Here is a 20,057-nt window from a genome sequence, read left to right on the forward strand (position 1 = left end):
TAAAATTAAAACAAAAAAAGGAAAGACAGAAACAACTGACGTTTCTCTCACAAACATCACGGAAACAAATATCCACAGCTTTCTATTTGTGCAACTCCCTCATTAACCCTCAGCACTATCAGTGCGGGTCAAAGTTTGGCACTTTTATATGCAGCTCAAACATGCTTCTGTGTACCTGATGATCAAGCTTTTCCTGCTGATAAACATAGACACGTCTCCAATCCCATTCATACAGTATACATACATACACAATGCAGCAGCATGCCTGACAACCTTGATATCATGCCTAGCAACCTAGATAGCACAGACAGTGTTGCGGCTAAAATAGACAATGATACGGACACAGCTTAGGTAAGGCAGACTAAGTGTACAAAATACCTGCACCTGAACATATGCATGGATTTTCTGCATGCACACAGTATTGACACCTCTTCATCTTGCTTTCTAAGAAACATTGTCAAGAGATGTAGTTTAAAAGAACTGTCTCGCTCTTCAACTCCCCTTACTTAGGCACCCGTAGGATGGAGCACTAACTGAGCATCTCCGGAAGTTGTTGCATAAAATCTTAACTGCTATCATACAACATAATGTGACAAAATATTTTAAAGTAGGAATTTAGGTCAAATTCACAAAGTAGGATTTCCCGCACACACAAGGGATGTCTAGATCATCTGTATTTATTAATAGTCGCATGTGAGTACAAATCTGTGTTTTTTTTATAATGCAGATTTGTTATCATGCACAACTATCAATAAATGAGGATACACTAGATATCCCTTATGTGATTGGAGTTCCTAATTTGTCAATGTTTCTGCTCCAGCTTTGCATTCCTTTGGGTGTATGGGCATACAGCTGTGTACAGGATTATCATCCGTTAATTCATTATCTGTCTGCATTCAGTCCTGCACTATTTCCACCCACTGTAAGACCCCAATAAAAAGGAAAAGGATTGTGAAATTCCTCCATTGTTCTTTTGTACTATATGCTTGCATGGATGTGAGAAGCTCACATGTGTAAGTGAAAGTGACAGAGTACACTAACACTAAACACCAAGCTCAAGCTGCCACCTGAAGGAATTCCACAGCATTCCACAGTGGAACTGTGTTAGTGCAGAGGGCCCGGAGAAGTGGAGGTCGCAGGGAGCCTAGCTTTGATCGGTCCCTTAGGAACCCACCACACTAGAATAAGGGGAATATGCTGAGAGCGAGGCCTGCAGGGAAAACACACAGAATCTCATCTTCAAAGGTGCACACATACTCACACATTGTGTTAGTCCAGTTACATTTTTCCGAACATTCAAAGGACATATATGCTGCCCACGCATGCATAGTAATAATCTACTGCTTTTGATCCTGTTCCAAGTGTCTCTCTCCTCTCAAACACTCATACTTTCCAAGTCATACATACATACACCCACACACACATTTTGGAAAACAGTCATCTTCACACAGTAAATCATCTCTCCACCGCCTTTAAAGACAAAGACACTTTCCAGACCAATAACATAAACAGCATGTGCACTAAACTCACACCACACAGAGGACTAAAATTTATATTAACCAGCTGCTTAAATTGACGTATTGCTACTTGATATATAAATATTAAAAATGTAATGTGTGCGCGAGTCTAGTTAACAGTATTGATGCTATAGGCCCACTCTCCAGCAGTAATCTGACAGTGAGGCATATGGATGGTACAGTATAATAGCTGGATTACTAATGTTCTGCCACAGTATTAGAGCAAAGGTTTACAAGCTGTTGCTGTTAGAGCAGGTTTCATGAGACCTCATTCATCCCCTTGACATAAACTTTTACTCTTACTCGCCCCCACAATTCCGCTCCCGTCAGAGTGTGCTAGATGGGGAGTCAACCTGTGCTCTTTTTCTTGTCTGTCATGCTTTTAGCTGAGGCTTGAGGGCTGTTTCTTTGTGATGGCTTGATTGCTTGTACAACTCAAAGTTCAAGATTGTTACAATACTCTGTAATTGCACAAAACGTAGATGTGGCAACTTCTAAAAAGGTGAAACCAAAGTTAAAATAAGCTAAAACCAATTGTATGTGTTTTTGTTTGTTTTTTTAAATCAAAAAAGGAATGGATATGTCCCCAAATTGTCTTCCCCACTTAAAATTTAGTGACTAGTACATACAAAAACTTACAAAAAGTAATGCAGCATATTAGACAGCATCCAGCAGCAGTGGCAGAGAAGACAAGGGTCTATTACAAGTCATGACATGTCAGAAGCCTGTCATGCACCAAAGGACACTGATGCAAAACAACACCAAATACACATTCTAACATCTGCATGTTATTTTGGCACAGTAAGGAACCTATTAACTTTGAAGACTTTAATATCATTCTTAACTTTAATACTATTCCGCAGACACTAAGGTGAGTCGACTTTAAGATGATAACAGCTATTATGGGGCTCACAGCATGACCTTAGGAAGTCACCAGCATACGTCATGAAGGACTATGGCTGTGGCAGGTTCCCGCTGGCAACACAGGTGCTCACATGCACACACACTAAACACACAGACGCTGATGCACAGACACTTGGCCAGGACACTGCAGGTACTCTCTCCCAACCCCACTGATGTATCACACATATAAAGGTGCACACGCAGACACACATAAAGTTCAGGTGCTCACACTGCCCTGCCACCTGTCCCTTGAGATCCTGCTACAAGGTCTGTGGACCAAGACAGAGAGGACAAAGCAGCAGCAAGACTACAGGAAAGAGCACTGAGCAGACGCCAGCACTGACAGGTGTGTGTACTCTGTGAGTGTTGTGTGTGTGTATGTGTGTGTGTGTGTGTGTGTATCAGGTCATGGCTCATTTCCAACGTGTTGCACTGCCCTTAACCCAAATAAAGTGTCGTTATCTTTGTGTAACCTTGACTGCTAGTGCTGTGTGTATATTTACGTGTATATGTGTATGTCTGTGTTTATATAACTCACCCTTGTTGGCTTCTAACAAAAGTGTGAGTACAACATAGGTGGTCATTTAAATCTGCGTTATCATCAGAAAACATCTTACAAAAAAAAAAAAAGCGTACAATTCCTTAGAAATCGGGCGTTTCAGGTCAGCATAGTTGTGACTTTCGGTTACATCACTGTCATGTCAGCAGCATGACACATCGTAAAATAGTTCTCATTCCTACAACAGACTGACAATCAGTTATATAACCAAGGTCAGAGGGTCAGAGCAGCAAACATAGCACAGCCACACCCTGGCTGCCTTTTAGCATTCCATATTGAGCTACACTGTCAATACTTGAAAGGCTGGAGATGTACAGCACGGCTGTCCTGGCTGCTGGGACCAGGCTCAAACATGTCTAGTGTAGCCTCACCTTTCCTGGCATCAGCACGACAGAATGCTAAACTCAGATGGCAATAAACTAATACGTTAAAACGAGTACATACAGTTTCAGTGCTGTCTTGCTTACTTTAGTTTTTTCCCGTATGACTTGTATTTACAAGGAAGGAGATCAACAAATGCTTCTATATCATACGGGCATGTTGTACGGCACTGTTGCCTGTCCTCTCCTCTTACCATGGGCCTATTGGGGCACAGGAACCTGTGGCTTAAATACTTCCAGAGTGTTAAGACTAAACTCTACTCAGTGGTCACAACTGAGACAAAGTATCACACTTAAAATAAAAATAATAATATATGTGCTGTAAATCTTAACATTTTAAAAATGCAACATGTTGTACTTCACACACAGGGGAAGTATGCTTGCTGATGTACTACAGTATACTTTACATTGTGTTCTTCTCAAGTACAACAGTGCAGTTGCCTGTGACAGCTCTGAAACTAACACTCAGTTGCAGAGATGGGCAACATGGGGCTGCATACTGCTACAAGGTCATGAGTTTACATTATTGGTAGTGCCAATATATAAAATGTCTGTTGATGCATACTAATGATAAATTCTGTAAATATCAATAACTATTCATTGTTGCATAGTGCAAAGTGGAAATCAGTAATTTTGTATAAAAATACACTTTTTATACATGCAGATTTCCGCTTTCAGATAATTGAGGTTTAACAAGGCCCACATTTTTGAATTCCTTAATAATCTCATATGGGAACATATTATTGCCATATGGCACATATACCTTTTTTTACACTTTGATTTTGCTTTATATAGTCAGGATATCAAACTTCACAAGTTCTGTCCAACAATTCACTGCTAACAAAACCAGCTGCATTCTAAAAGTTTAAATAAGACAAGTAGTCCTATAATGACTGATTTGTACAAGAAAAGACATATGGATTTACAACCACACACACACAGTAGTTTCAGGTCAGGGACTTCTAAGCGTAATATCATCTGGCACTTACTGTACTACAACATCTCACACTCTGTTTAACATGGTTATTGTGCACACACATGTACATATATACACACTGAGACACACACACACACACACACACACACACACACACAGAGTGCCCTGAGTGTCTATGCATGATTAAAATACTTGAAGTGGAGCAGCCACACGGCTCTAGCTCTGAAATTACTAGAGTTTCTTTCAGCCTACCTCAAACACACACAGACAAAGTATGCCTGGCAATATGCACACACTCCCACCTTCACACATTCACAAACCACATAGCATTGGCTCAATAATTGAGTGATTCCCTGATGAAGCAGCAGGGGAGCAGACAGCATAAGAGCCAACCACTTATTGGTGCTGGATAGATAAGAAAGACATTTTTTCATATTAGCCCCTCCCTTACACTCATCTCCCCCTGAAATAATATGTTCCTGCTGCGTTGCACTTGACAGGATGGTGGACATAATTATTTTATAACAGTATTCTGAACACCCCAACAGACATTAAGCTCCCTACCGTGGGTTCAGTGGGGGTCCACAAACTGCTCAAAGAAACCATCATGTTCCACAAAATATGTGATCTATTAAATCCTTTCTGAATTGAATGTGATATGTAAGCATTAATGAGAGAATATACACTTTGCAAAACTTTGCTTACCAAGATATTATTTTGTTATGGAAATTATGGCCTAGCATTTGCATCACTTTATTTTAAGCAAGGCCCGGTGTTTTAACATCTTATCTGCACAGTTAAAAGATTGCCTGGGTGTTTGGTTTGTGACCTCTGAACTTTTCACAGAAAACAACATCTGCAAACTTTGTAGGCACCAAAAATAGCTCTCAAAGAATTCAAATGATACTCTGCTTTTTCAGTGCGCTGGAGAGCAAACAAATTACCCGCTCTAGTTAAATAAAATCTGAAAAAAAATGAAGCAATATCAGTTAAGCTTCAGAATCATTCTGTATGTGATTTTCAATGTTTTCTAAGTAAACAGAGTTGTTCTGAGTTACATTTTTGTTTTAGGGCATAATAATTTGTTATTTTGAAGCCAATAATTTTTCAAAACGCAGACATCAGCCTTTTTTCTCTGCACCCAAAACAAAATTAAACAGCCCTTGATTAAACCTCATGTATCAGTTAAGAGATGGTCCAGCATATTTCAGCCAAATTCAGCTTGCATTGAGTCATACACAAATGTTGAGAATGAGGATGGAAATCTTCCATGACTCAAAGCCCCTTGGTCTGGGAAACATGGCTGAAATGAACTCGGTTCTGTTCAGTTACATTAAAAATATACTGGAGTAGTTACACTGGACTAAAATAACCAATTGCATAATTGTGTCAAATGGCAAATAAATTTTTAGAAATCATGGAAACTGTAGTTATTGTGTTTTATTTTTATACTATTTATCTGGTTCACAACTTTATCATAATCGTCAATTGACCATAAAAGGTATGTTTTCCTGTTAAAAGCCACTGTTAGGACCTACTTAAATACTAGGTAGTAGAAGTAAGATGATAACACTGATCGAAGTAAAAATCACTGTGTATGCAGCTGATGATGATTAAAAAACTAGACAGCCTGAACTGACTAACATCTGGTCATAACCTCTCTTTTTGTATCCTATAGGGCTTACAAGGAGAAAATTGTATACATGAGTACAGGACACAAGCTTACTACTTTTACAAGAAATTATGAAACTGTGCCTCCGTTTTAAAAGATTAGAAGTAAACAACAACAATTTAAACCCCACAAATCTCTTCTCCAAAGCTGGACTAGAGGGGACTGACCAGTAAAAGCAGCGTTACTATTGGTGGACTCTAATCATGTGTTGTGCTTGGCAAACACACTTAGGACTGAGAAAAACCTTTGCAAAAAGTTCAAATAGAAACCTGCAAATCCTGTAGCTTCTTAGCAGCCTTGTGCAAGGTTTCTGAGAATCAGATCATAGGGTGTTTGTGGGACAGAGGACTTGAGTTTGTGTTGTGATTTGGGGATTCAAAGAACACTTTTGCAACATGAATCTTTGAACTTGTGGATGTGTCCAGTTTTTGATTGATCATTCTTTAGAAAATGGGTGCATCTGTTTCAACATCACCTTCAGATAAACAGAAAAAGTAGATGCAACACTACAAATAATTTTTCCAAGAGAAGATTTTATAAAATACAGATAAACTTTGGGTCATGGTGATAAAGACTAGACTTGTTGCAGGTCAGCAAATAGGAAGTGAGGCAAGATTACAACTGCCCACTCTACACACACAGATACATTTTATAAACTTGCACATTGTAATCATGTAAATATTCATAGCAACCATCAAACACTAGAAAATGTGCAGGGCACTACGAGAAAGAGTGGGAAATCATAAACAGCATTGTACTTGAGTCCAATATATGATTGGAAACAAAATTCTCAACATCAGAAAGTTTAAACCAGATCGCTGTTGTCATAATTTATGCAGCTGTTTATCCAATAGCAGCGTAATAGCAGATGTTAGCTGCTGTGCACAGTCTGGGTGAATCCTAGTGGCCGTCACAAGGTTCAGCATTTCTGTAGTCGTGGGGAGTCAATCTGACCAAAAGTTAAACTGCTTCTCAGCCTTTCATTGCACATTTAATAAGAGAGAAGCTGTATTTGGCTCCTTGACAGTCTTGTTACTCTATGCTCAATAAATGACACTACTTTGAAGATCTTCTGCCCATTATGAATCCTGAATGCGCTCTTCTGTTTAGTATGGAAGATAATATTTCAAATCGAGTGTTTAGGCCAAAGTACTAAACCAAACCAAATCAAAACAAATAACTCTTACATTACTCAGATTTAAGAATGTGAATGTACATCAGGAAAGATATGTCAGACCTTACATAGGACAATCTACCAAATAGTATCAAGTTTCTTCAGTAGTGCTTGTACTGAATTATCAATAAAGTTTAAGCAAGACCTGAATTTAGAAATTTTATTATTCATGTTTTTTATTCACTTGGTCTTGTATTTGTGTTCCACAAAACTAAACTGCAGCGCTCTAATAACCAATCGGGTACACACAAATAAATGTAAGTTTTTTCCTGATCTGAAATGAGTAATGATGCTGTTATATATTTAAACTTCCAGAAAGGTTATCTTTTCATAATCTGCAGATTCTGGACAGTTACACTACATCCTGCAGTTTTTTTATATCTTTATATACAATAAGTGCATATAAATTGTACATTAGCAATGGCAGTTGTGACAGGTGTATTTTGTTCAAATTTGACACATTTGAAACGACACAAATTATGCATGTTCTTTCTCATAATGCCTGCACCCTTGACCCAAGGTACACACAAAATCTGCCCCCTCCCCATTAACAGCAGTGCTCTAAATGTAAACTCACATGAAGAGCCTCCTAAAAGGGTTACACTACCTCTGTGCTTTCAGTGCCTACCCTTTTAGCAGTAGTCTACAGTAAGGTAGCGTGTCCTGTCAGTTTGCGAATGCACTCAGTTATCCATCTCAGGTACCAACCCTAGAGGTAATGTGGGGGCAAACCGCTAGCTGAGCTAATGGCACGTCATGTAGTATTAAACCAAGCTGACTAGGCGCTCACCTCCAAAACTAAAGCACAGGGCTTAACAAGGAAGGGGGGAGGGGAATATATTTTCACCTGAAAATATTGTTGTCTGTTGTTGGGTTTTGAGGCTAATTTGTGGTGAGCGGTTTCACAGGAGGTGGAAATTCCACTGTTTTTGTTTTTAGGTTAGTGGTTACTGCTACACAGCTGACAGGCAAGCGTAGTAGGAACTCATTCAGATTGTCTCTTGATGCAGAATGCTTTCAAGTGCTGTGGAAAATACTGTACTAAGACTTTCAGAACACATACTGATCACACAAGGTAGCAAATGCTGCCTGGAAACTCGCAATTCTTTACCAGAGTTTCAGTGCTGTGACATTTATGGGGCATGTCATCAGAGGAGAGCACAGAAGCTGTGTCAACAACTGACAATAAAAGTATATTCAATTTCGTTTTGCAGAGTCCTTAATCATTGTTATGGCCTTAGAGCACTTCCCAACACCCATACAAGAAAATAGAACCGTTAGCCACTTTACAAAGAACCTGTAAACATTTGCATTAAAATATCAAAATGAAGAAAAAATCTTTCAATACTTCAATGAGATCAATCAAATTTTCTGTTTAGGATGAATAGCAAATACACAGTATGGCTTACTTCAGTAAACTGTAAGAACATCTAGGGATACAAATATTTTTAACTACCTTTGATTACGCATTTAGAACTTCACTTTCTCCTGAGGTGATATACAGTATGTGTTTAAAGAGATACATTTTTATTATAAAACCATTATTCCAAAACCACCTGATGTTCCACCACCACCTGATGGCTTGCTTATATCCGACATCTGGGAAGTTTAAAAGTTCCTGTAAGAGCCATTACGTTTGTGGAATGTTTAAAAAAAACTGAGTTATTTTGGTTGAATAGGGATGTCTAGTAATTTCCCGTTAGGTCAACTTTCTTCTCCTACCACAGGTATTTTCCCTGGGCAAACCCCTCCAACGGGTGCATACACTAGCATAAGGACAGCTGTTCTAAGTATGTGTGTGTGTGTGTGTATATATTATTGTACAGAAGTGTATGAGCCTATATGTCTGTAAATGTAAGATTTATAAAGACTGAATTGTAAGATTACACTTTGTTGTTGTACATCTTTTGCTTGTGGATTTGATCTGCAGTATGTGCATGAGTGTTGTACTTCATTACAGCGTGAGTATAAATATCCTCTCTTATGGTATGCATTACTCTAAACAAACTACAGTACAGCACAGATGACACTAAGCAATTCTGCTGCCAAGTTGCCTCCTCTTCTGTGACAGTTAAGATGACAGTGTCAGTGGAGCAGACCTGGCCGGGCCACACATTAATCTCATGTTGTAGCTCACCACCTGACCATAGTACACACAAACACCAAAACAAAAGCAAAAACACAACCCTGGGCTGCAACAAATACCCCCACACACATACCTAATTAAAGCACAAATAGAAACTAGAACAAATATAGCTCCTTACGATATTTTAACATAGTGTACTATACTTAAGCGTGAAAGAGCAGGACAATATTGAATATTCTTTGTCTATCCAGTGAAGGACAATTCAGCGCAAGGGACAAAAATGAATTACATAGGTATGTGCTGCCATATTTGTCTTGAGCTGTGCTTTTGTTACTACACTCAAAGCAGGAGGGATGCCACCATCCTTGAACACTTCTGTGTAATTTATTGTTCCAATTAAGTCGCCACATCTTAGCCAACAATGTAACTAAAACTGTTACCTTTACAGATTGCTTTGTTGCTCATCACACAATAGAAGAAAACCACTGGAGAAAATTTGTGAAAATAATACCAGGGATTCTAGACTATATAGGTGGAAGAAAAATATGGAACAATACAATCTCCAAAGACACCATGATAGTGTAATTGGTGATAGACTCATCAGCAGGCAGGCAACATGGCACATTAGGTGTTATCTCTATATATATGTCCATGTTTCAATGTCACAAGCTTGTAAAATAGCCGAAGAAAGGACGCGAAATTATAGTTAGTCAGTCAGACAAACAGTCAGTCAGCCAGAGAAGCTTGTCAGCTAGCTAGCCTGCAGGCAACGCAGCAAGACAAATGTCCAGTCAGATGAGACTGATGCATGGCCAGCCAACAAGTCATCCAGTAAAAAAAGAGAAACCAGCCAAGCCACAATTACCAACCAATCAGCCAGTAACACAGATAGACACACAGACAGATGCACAAACAGACAGACAGACAGATAAAGCCAACAATCCAGCTACGCATTCAGCAAACCACACCACAACACTGTCTGAGAGGAAATAGTTTCAGCCTCACAGAAACTTTAAATATTGCCTGTGGTTTAGTTACACAGGCTAGTTTCAACCTGCCACCTGGTGCCCACCCATGTTTGCCCCTGACCATATGGTGACCTGAGTCCAGTATCGCATACCTATGCACTTTCAGAAAGACTTGGACGGATCTTTGCTGACTTCAGCACATGTCGCATGAAGAACCGTAAATGAAATAAGATGGGTGCACATACTGCCACGTCATGTGTCCTAAGGAGTAAACAGTAGTAATGGAGAGCAGGTTTGTGCCAAGAACAACATTGGTGAAGGGTGGGTTTTGGTATTCAAGGGATTGTTTCTATCACTGGTCATTTTCCTGTTATTGAATTCCTCTCTCAATGCATATCCTCCTGGCTCCAACTGTTGATACCTACACACCCACCTTTGAACTGAGAATCTTGGGGCTTCACTCCCTACAGTTGGGGCAGGAGCACCAAAAGTAGAGGTAAATTAAGAGCAATTATAATAGAGGTACAAACCAGTTAAATAACTTCATTTTTCACCCTAAACAGGTACAGCTGCAAAGTAGTAAACACTTTGTCTCAATAATATATATAACACAAATAATAGAACAATACTCAAATGTACTACTACTACCAATGCATTTCTATTCAAAAAGTTATTGTTGGTCAAAATGTATAAAGTTTGTTTGCAATAATTTACTACCTCCCCATATAAACTTGTGTTAAGTTTTTAATCACCATAGGAACAGACCAGTTTCTACTAAATTATGTCACAATTTTTACACATTTCTAATGCTAATAATCATTAAACAGCAATTATACATTTATATCCAATATAATGTTTACAACATGTATGACCCCAATTCCTAGTGTTCTTTTTTCATCTCACTTCCTCATCATCATCCATCTGGATGTGTCCCAGGTTGTCAGCTTATCCTTGTCCCAGTCCTGGAGCTCTCTGGGACAGAAGAGAGTCTACAGGAGCTGTCTTACTGTCAGTCAGTGTCAACTCCCCTCTGTAATCCTCTACTGCCTGTGATAAGTATAAGGCAAAAAACACGAGGAAAGAAGAGGGGAGAGGAGAGCCCTGGAAAACTGAAGGGAACAACAGAGTCAGAAATGTACATGACACAACAATACGGTTTTAAAGTGGGTAGATGAGTAGAAATAATATTTAGAGAAGTGGCTGGGACAGTAACAATTCCAGATTCCAACCCCCCCCCAAAAAAACTGTGGCTTTGTCATTGCGTGAGCCACAGTTGAAAGAGCTTAGAGCCCCTGCTCTATATATGCACTAGAAAATACATAAAGAAAAAGGCAAAAACCACATCTGGGTGTCTTATGAAGTCTGAGTTGTTGTTAGTTAGTTTCTCCTTCATTTAACTTGGGCCTCAAAAGAGCAGTACTTAAAGGCCTAACTTCTCAGCTAGGCTTTGCTTGTATATGATCAAATATAAATCAAGGCAAAGAGATCACAGGAGGAACATGTTAAAATAACTACTGCATGATGACTTACATGAAGTATTACATTTGATGTATGGCTCAGGCACAGATCCTTATTGAGAGTTTATGAAACTGATTTAAATTCAAATTCATACTGCAGCAACATTTTGGAGTGTGAAAGCTTTGTTGTTTACACATATGCGCTACCAACAAAGAACAAAGACTTGAAGCCAGCTTCCCTTTTTCACATAGTTATTGAGCCATGCTGCTTATCGACCCGACAGTGTGACACAAGTTTGTAGACAACATGAGTCCGATGTCCTTCCATATCTCTCTGTCTCTCTCTCATTCAAACACTGTGGCTACTTTGGTCATTCAGAAGATTGGTATTGATTAGATTGCCACTTCAAAAATAAAGACTGTAAGCATGAAAACGGGATCAACAGGCTGCAGATTTTGTACATGTGAGACAATATTAGAGGATAATGTTCTCACACACACACGGCTAAAACTCGCAAGCACAGTCATGAGTGATCTCCTCTGTTTACCATGATAAATTTACAAGTTACTAGCAGGACATTGAAAAGACCAATTCAAAAATGTAGTGATTCACAAGACCATAAAAAAAAATCTTCTTATATTACAAATCTTTTTAAATATTTCACTCTTTCTAGATGAATAGCAGCTTTAAGTGACTGTAACGGTATCTGTATTGGATTGCCACAATGCAACAGACTAAGAAACACAAGACAGAGCACACACAATCACACATGGTGGAATGTTCTTTCACACAACATACAAAATAGAAACTCTCATTGATCCCCTTTAAAAGCTGTATTCTGTGTGTGAGCGTGTCCTTTCACTCGTATGCATGCACGTGTACTCGATGCACTCGTGAATAGAGGAGGATGAAAGGGAAAGCTGAAAAGGTCTGAGCGCACTGCATGGTTCAACCAGACAGCTCAATCTCTTGATCTGCCCCCATCGCAACCCACATCACTTTACTTTTTTAAAAATCATTTTACTCTCACATGCTTACTTTTTTGAAACCACTTCGATCCCATACTACATACAGTACATGTTCTTCCTCTGCATCTCGTGTATTTGGAGTAAAAGGAGAGGATTAACCTGCAATAGCAGGATGGTGTGTGAATACAGCAAATAGAGGCTGACAGAGTTTTAATTCTTCATACAAACATTAGCTTTGAGAGCAAAAGTAATACAAAATGTGCAAACAAATTGATAAGGAGAGCAGGGAAAAAGAAAGCCAGAGATCGATGTCCAATCAATATGCTGAACATTGCTAAAACACACATCCTTAAGACACACTGTATAATTTGTTTACAAGTTGAAGCAGCTGTATAAAGCTCTATTTATTTGTACATTATTTCAAGAAGTGCATATGTTTTTCTGGGCTGCCATGACTTTTGTGGCATATGAAAAGGGTCAATCTGGAACCGTTCGTTGCAAAAGCAGTAAGCTTTTGTGCTACATTAAACAGATAATTATTTGATGGTGCTTGATTTAAAAACTTTTAGATGTCAGTTCTGTCCTCCCATACCTGGCAGGGGACAATGCGAGCCATATATATAAGAACAGTACACGAACATTTACTCACCTACTGTATGCAGACACCAAATACTCAGTAAATATGAGTAAATGTTATTTCCGATTTTAGACAGTGGTGAAGATTGTTTATATGTGTTACAGTCCACTACACCTGTCTGCAGAGTGTAACCCAAAGTTATTCTGTAGGCAATCCTTTAGAGGTGTCATGGTCCCAGCACCCTTCCTCTCCTTGGACTTTTATTTTGTGGCCCCTTCTCCCCACTTCCTGTGGCTGGTTCTCTTCCCCAGCTTTCCGTTCGTTGTCCCTTATTGTTTGCACCTGTTCCCCTCACTTTTTAAGCCCAGTCTTCCCCACACTTCTCTGCCAGATTCTTGTCGTTGTCTAACCCCCCAGTGAACATGCTGAACTCTTAGCAAACCTGACTCTGGTAACCCTGACTTTGTATTCTGGACTCTGTGCATCTTTAACCTTTGGTCTGAGGTTTGGTTTTCCTGTTAACAGTCTTGTTTATCCTTGTCTCATTTGTTTAGTTTATCTCTGGTTGTTAGTTTCCTTAGTCTACCCTATGTGTCTACCTGCTTATAAGTTTATGTTTATCTGTGCCTTTTATTAATTTGGTTTATCTCTGTTTTGTCAGTTTCCTTAGGTTACCCCGTGTGTTACCTGTTTTAGTAAGTTCATGTTTATTTGTGCCTTGTCTCCTTTAGTAGGTTATGCTTTTCCCTGTGCCCTGTTTCTTTTGGAATTTTTTTCAGTTTATTACACTCATAATTTTTTTTTCTTTTTTTTTTCTTCCCTGTGTGATCATTTAGGTTTGATTCTTTGTTTCCCTGGACTTATTTATCCCTGCGCCTCTTGTGTAATTGTGGTAAATGATGTTCCCCTTTTGTTGTCAATGTTAGTTCTATTGTCCTTTTGTTTTCTATTAAGTAAACTCCCCTTGTGTTCAGATCCTATGGTTAGTTTCTCTTAGTCTTGTCCGTCCTCCAACCTGTTTCTATTACCCTCTTGTTAAGAACTATTTGTTTGCCCTTTTTAGTTCATCCCTGGCACAGTCTCCTCACTTGGGTCCACCCTTAACCAAAACGTTCGACAAGAGGAAGGACTGTTGTTCAATCTAATTTCTCTACAAATACATAAACACACCAACACCTGTTTCAGACCATGATTGATCAATTTGCACCTCCCAGGCATTTTCACTGCCTGTATTTGCAGGTTGGAGTATAAAGCCATTTCTGTCACTTATTCATTTAGCCGTGAAATCTACGCCCATTTATTACCCAGCAATCTTACTCTGTCTCTCAACCGCACACAGTTTTCTCTTACACAGACAGAAAACTCCAAAGACAATGGAAACACTCTAGCATGAACTAGCAGATGTGTGTATTCATGTGTATGGGTCAGTGTGTACATATAGCTGACAAATGAGCCAAGCTCGGTTAAATGGTTTGTGATTAGAACACATTGGCTTCTAATTGCCTCTCATTACCATTTGAAAGTGAGTGGCAGCTGGAATCAAAGGCTATGGTGGCAGGCTGTGTGTGTGGTAGGTGGGTGGAACAGCATGCCTGATTCACAGGGGCATGACTGTGCAATAGAGCGCTATGGAGCACTATAGTTTGGTCTTTCCCTATGACAAAGTGTTTGTCATCGGGAACACTTTCTTGAAGCAAAACCCAACAAACATGAACGAAAACATGCCTGCTAAATTCATGGACCTATTCATGTTCAAATCCTAAAGTCTGTGAATGCAAACTGATGACCAACTACTTCCTCTATCATTCGCTAAATATACAGCAGTAACTCACTGGAACCACCTCAATCTGAGTCCAGCACCCAGATCATGGTCAAACTTAAGCTTTTAATATTTTTAAATATCTTAAAACAGTTATTCTCCACTGGCAAGAAAAATTCTGTACATCAACTTTGCATGTCCCAGCCCTAAAGAGAGAACAGAGCTTCCAAAAGAGGTACCAATTTATGTTACAGTACTGTATACTGACTAATGACCTTTTGCAATGACAGGAGAAACAGAGATGCTCAAAGCCTAACCATGAATCCAATACTGAAGTAAATTTTTATCTGACCGGTAAAGACTATAGAAAAGCAGTCCAATGCAACTCTATCGTAGCACACAATGTTGCAAGCAAGTGAAACCCAAAGCACAAGGGATAAAAACAAAAGGTAAATAGCGTCTGCTAGCAATACGTGTCAGTAAGGGCACTTTGCAGAACTTATCCATTAATTATCTATAACCGCTTATCCTATTCAGGGATGCAGGGGCTGGACAGGTTGGCAGTCGATTCCAAGGCCAACACAGATAACAGATAACCATTCACGCCTAAGGGCAATGTAGAGTCCAATTAGTCTAACATGCATGTCTTTGGACTGTGGGAGGATACCAGCGTACCTGGAGGAAACCCCCACAAGCACAGGGAAAACATGTCAACTCTGCACAGAAAGGCCACATATATTCAATTATTTAAATAATGCCTCAAATGACACTTAATTGTATACAAATGGGGTACAATTGTGTTTGCTATTGTGTTAAACCTTTCTTAATTATTTATGAAATGCATGTAAATGTTTCAATTACAATAGATTAATCTTTATCAGTTGGCAAAAACAAAGCAATATGATTAAGTACTACTGGTTAGTGAAGTAGCTGCAAGTGGCCATAACAGGATTGTTGCCTTTTTTTCTTTTTTTAGATTAGTAATATTTTACCAAAACGGCACGTATTTAATGTATACTGTGCATACAAGTAGTGACTTCTATCCAGATATGCAGCACAAAACAATTGAATTATTCTATAAAGCATAAGCTTCAAGTAATCTACAGACTTCTGTGCAGCAGTATCCTAATGGAAGAGGTAAACGTAATTCGCATTTCGATTTTTGTTGCATCCAGTAGCAAACCAACACTGTATCATCGTTTATCTTTCCTGGAATCGCAGGTGTCACCATATGCTGTCACATCTGTGAGCAGCCTATAGCTTTTTGCTGAACTATTTGTAGTCTATAAGATGACTCGTTCATTCATAGCCTGGGGGAAGGTAACTCCCTAGGCTGCAGAGCATGCATTAGAAGGCATGATCAACAAGTAAGGCTGACCGACTTTTTGCTTAAATTGCAAGTAATGCAAACAATGTGCAGGCACCATCAGAAAAGGGCAACACTTTCTTGTTTAAATGCAGCCGCTTCTCATATTTGTTCGATTCGATGCCATATTACACTCAGAATGTGCGTGAAGCGTAGGGTACCACTTGGGACGGACAGCCTACCCTGAGTGCAACTCCGAGGTGTAAACAGAGTAAAAATAGCCGGCTATCACAGGGTTCCCTACAGTCCCGTTATATAATGGTCCAAGCAGGGATGAATGACATCACGGGTAGTCCAGCAATCACAAGCCCTATGTCCTTTACAACCAGCTGGCGTTGTAAAACACGGTGGAGTAAAATTTTACATATGCAGCCTTTGAGGCAACGCTCAAAACATGTGAAACACATGTAACTACATTGCCACTAACACGGGACAAATGATGGGAACCTCGGTTAGTTGTTCTTCGCGTCTTTTCGTGGAGTGCAAACACTTCCGCGATGGTGAAGCGTAGATAAAAACGAAATGATTGCCTCTGACAGTGCGTGTCAGTGCGAGAAGAGTTCCAAAGAAGGCACGGGAGGCTTTAAGTGACGTTATTTTGCAGCGTTTGTCCGCGTTTGCCGATGAGATACAGTCCGCAAAGAGCAAATGTATGAGCCGAGGTCGAGTGGCGCAGTTACTGGAAGTACAGCGTCAGCCCGACACCAACTCGTCCGGCGAACGCGCTCCTCACTCGGTCACATTCTAGCCAAACCTCCGCTCTCGATCGACCCACGTAAAACACAACTTTGCATTTACGCCCCGAAATGACAAGTACATACACCCAAGCCCCGCACGCGTCTGCACTGCTTAGTCACTTTAAAATAGGTCAGAGGGCTAAGTAAACATTTTACATGGCTTTGAAGTAAACCAGAGCGTCAGCGCCACCCAGCCCAGTTCTTCCAGCCATTTTCTCTGCACGGCTCCAAAAGAGAAAGTGGCGAGATGAAAACAAGAACACTTTGGCGAAACGAGCTCTGACTGAACAGTTTTGTCTTACTTACTGTGGGGTGTAGCGGGCTACTGAGTTTGTGTGTCTGCTTGTTGCCAGGGCTCCCCTGCTCTGCTCCGCTCCGGCGCTGACAGTGGAAAGCGTCTCCCCTCCTAATGATGTCTGCAGCGCTCAGCTAATAGCTCTCTGCCCCCTCCTTCACAGAGAGAGCGAGAGCGATCGAGAGAGAGAGAGAGAGAGAGAGAGAGAGAGGGCGGGGGAGTTCATAAATGGAGCAGTTAGTAAGTTACTCATGCAAAAATATGAGAGGGCTCGGAGCAGAGCAAAGGGCCACGGAATTTCGAGATAGATTCACTGAGGTTTGGGCGTGAGAATACAAGGTTCCATGTTCCACAAATAATTCAAGTGTGTTGGGATTATTTCAAAGCACAGGCTTTACGTTTTATAGCAAGTTCCAGGAGTGTGTGTCTGTGTTGATTTAAAAAAAAAAAAAAAACACTTTCAAAATTGTGATTTTAATTGATTGGTTCCACACAGATTCAAACTTTCTTAATAAACCCTCAAACCAAACTTTCAGCAGCTTTTTCAATTAAAGACGTCAATGTTGTTTAAACTCCTCTATATGAGTAAAGTAAGTAAATATGCAAACACATATTTGTTGGATTTTGAAATTAGGATGCCTTTGTTGTACATTTTAATGGTATTGTGGTTGCTTCATTTAAATAATGTGCATACAGTATAGTAACACTAATGTGGTCAAAAAGAAAACTGTTACATTTGACACCATAAGTATGTTAATGTTACAATTCTTTTTTCACCATAGTTGCAAATACTTTTTCTGTCACTGCAAAAGCTTACGTACACTTTTCATTTAGGGAAACTGAAGTGTCACGGCTCAGTTCACAACCGAGTGTTATGCAGACTGATACGTAAAGTCCCTGTGTTTCCTGTAGTGTCACGACTGTGTGTGAGCTACCCTCTCACCATGTGCATAAGGTTTTTGAAAACTGACAGCCCATTTATTATCCCCAGCATTTATCCCATGCTAGGATAGCGTACAGTCTTTATATTCGATTCCAGAGTAAACCTTTGACTTTTCTTAGAGAGCTGCTGTCAACAGACCAGAAGGTCACAGCAGGCGTTTCGAGGCAGAGAGCTTGGGATCTTTGGAAGAATCCACTCAGCTAAAGGCAGTGACAAGGTGCAAAATCTCAGCTGCTGTGGGTTTTCACACCCTCACTAAAAAAAACTGAAAAAATCATGGAGCAATACTAGAAAATTCATTGATGAAAGGCATTAATGTACAACGTCATGATTCAGTTATTGCTAAGTCACTCTAAGCTGCAATATTCAAACTGCTTCATGTGACTCAGTCACACATCAGCTCTTTAGAAGGCTGTGAGTTTTAACAGCTTCCTTAATGTGACATGATATTACAGTAACCAAAATTCAGAAAAAGCATTGAACCAACCACAGAACCGAGATAGTGCTGCAGTAATTGTTTACATGTACAGATAGAATTAACATTATAGAAATATGTGAATACCCGGTTAGTCCCTCTTCTCTCCGTTCAGTGTATTTTTTATCATCTTGACCCGTGTGACATCCCAGAGTTTCAACATTGCAGCGAGCCCCTTATTTGCCATTCCGTCACAGGAGATTGCAACATGACCCTCACCATGAGCTGTAGGATGCACGAGGCTGCAGGGTGACAGACGATCAGGGATGTATCCCACTCCATGCCAGTCACTCAATAAGTGGCCTATTGTCCAGCGATCTATTGTGCCCTTGTCACATGTGTGCCAAACAAAGAGACAGAGAGGTAGACTGCACTGTGTGCCAGGAGGCTAGCATTACATTCATGGCCTGGATGCATAGAAATGAGGAGACACAGCCTGATTTGATATTTGAAAAGAGACATGTATAAAGAGTTGCAGTTCACCACGCTATATTATGCAGAATATGCTGATAGATGTGGTCCTTGTGCTTCCTGTAGTATTACATTATATGTGAGCTGCACTCACAGCATGTGCATCATGGCAGAATTCAAGAGGAAACAACAGGCTGATTTTGAATAAATCACTGAGTGATCCCGATTAGTGATTTAATAATAGGGTTGTGTAGTGTATCGCTAGCTCACAGGAGGGAACTGCATGTACACACACACATACACACATACACACACACAAGCATGTACTTGCACCAGTCTTCACTCTCTTGTTCCACTCTGCATGTGCTTACAGGTATACACCTACACACTCCTACAGTGGGTTGATTAAAGGCTTTACTGTACATACAGAAAGCTCCAAGTTAAAAGTGAAAGAAGGACTAAAACCTGATGTGCACATACATGTAAGTAAATTCAGTTCAGGAGTAGCCCGTCTCTCAGAGCCAATATTTGACACATTTGCTTAATTTACACTACAATGAGAATACATACTGTACTGTAGTTGTGTGTGTACAGTCCAGGCCACAGCGTGCCTGAAGAATAGTAAAGGACTACTCCTAGAGGAGGACTGGATTCTTACGTAGAGGGTTGGTTTACTCCCTGGAGATGTACCTGTGTTCTTTGTAGGAGGTGTGTACTATATATCATCGGGCACTATAAAGTGTACCAGGTGTGGCCTGTATGGGAGGAGCTTTAGGAAATAGAGACCGGCTGCCTAAACCTGCATGCATCTGTGGTTATTTTATGAGATTAAATGACTCATACTTTAAATTTCAATGCACATTTTTGAACCT

General features: G+C 39.9%; 1 protein-coding gene across 4 annotated transcripts in view; it reads right to left on the reverse strand.

Annotated features, from left to right (window-relative positions):
- Window positions 1-19,123, reverse strand: part of atxn1a (ataxin 1a) — an 85,093-nt gene extending 65,970 nt beyond the window's left edge. For all 4 annotated transcript variants that reach the window (XM_067500174.1, XM_067500146.1, XM_067500163.1 and 1 more), the window contains exons 1-2: window positions 18,994-19,123; window positions 17,368-17,511 (exon numbers count right to left, since the gene is read on the reverse strand). The gene's annotated coding sequence lies outside the window, so the exon portion shown is untranslated. The remainder of the gene's footprint in view (window positions 1-17,367; window positions 17,512-18,993) is intronic.
- Window positions 19,124-20,057: the final 934 nt, after the last annotated feature.

Source organism: Channa argus, chromosome 1 (assembly GCF_033026475.1).
Source record: "Channa argus isolate prfri chromosome 1, Channa argus male v1.0, whole genome shotgun sequence".
NCBI classification, from domain to species: Eukaryota; Metazoa; Chordata; class Actinopteri; order Anabantiformes; family Channidae; genus Channa; species Channa argus.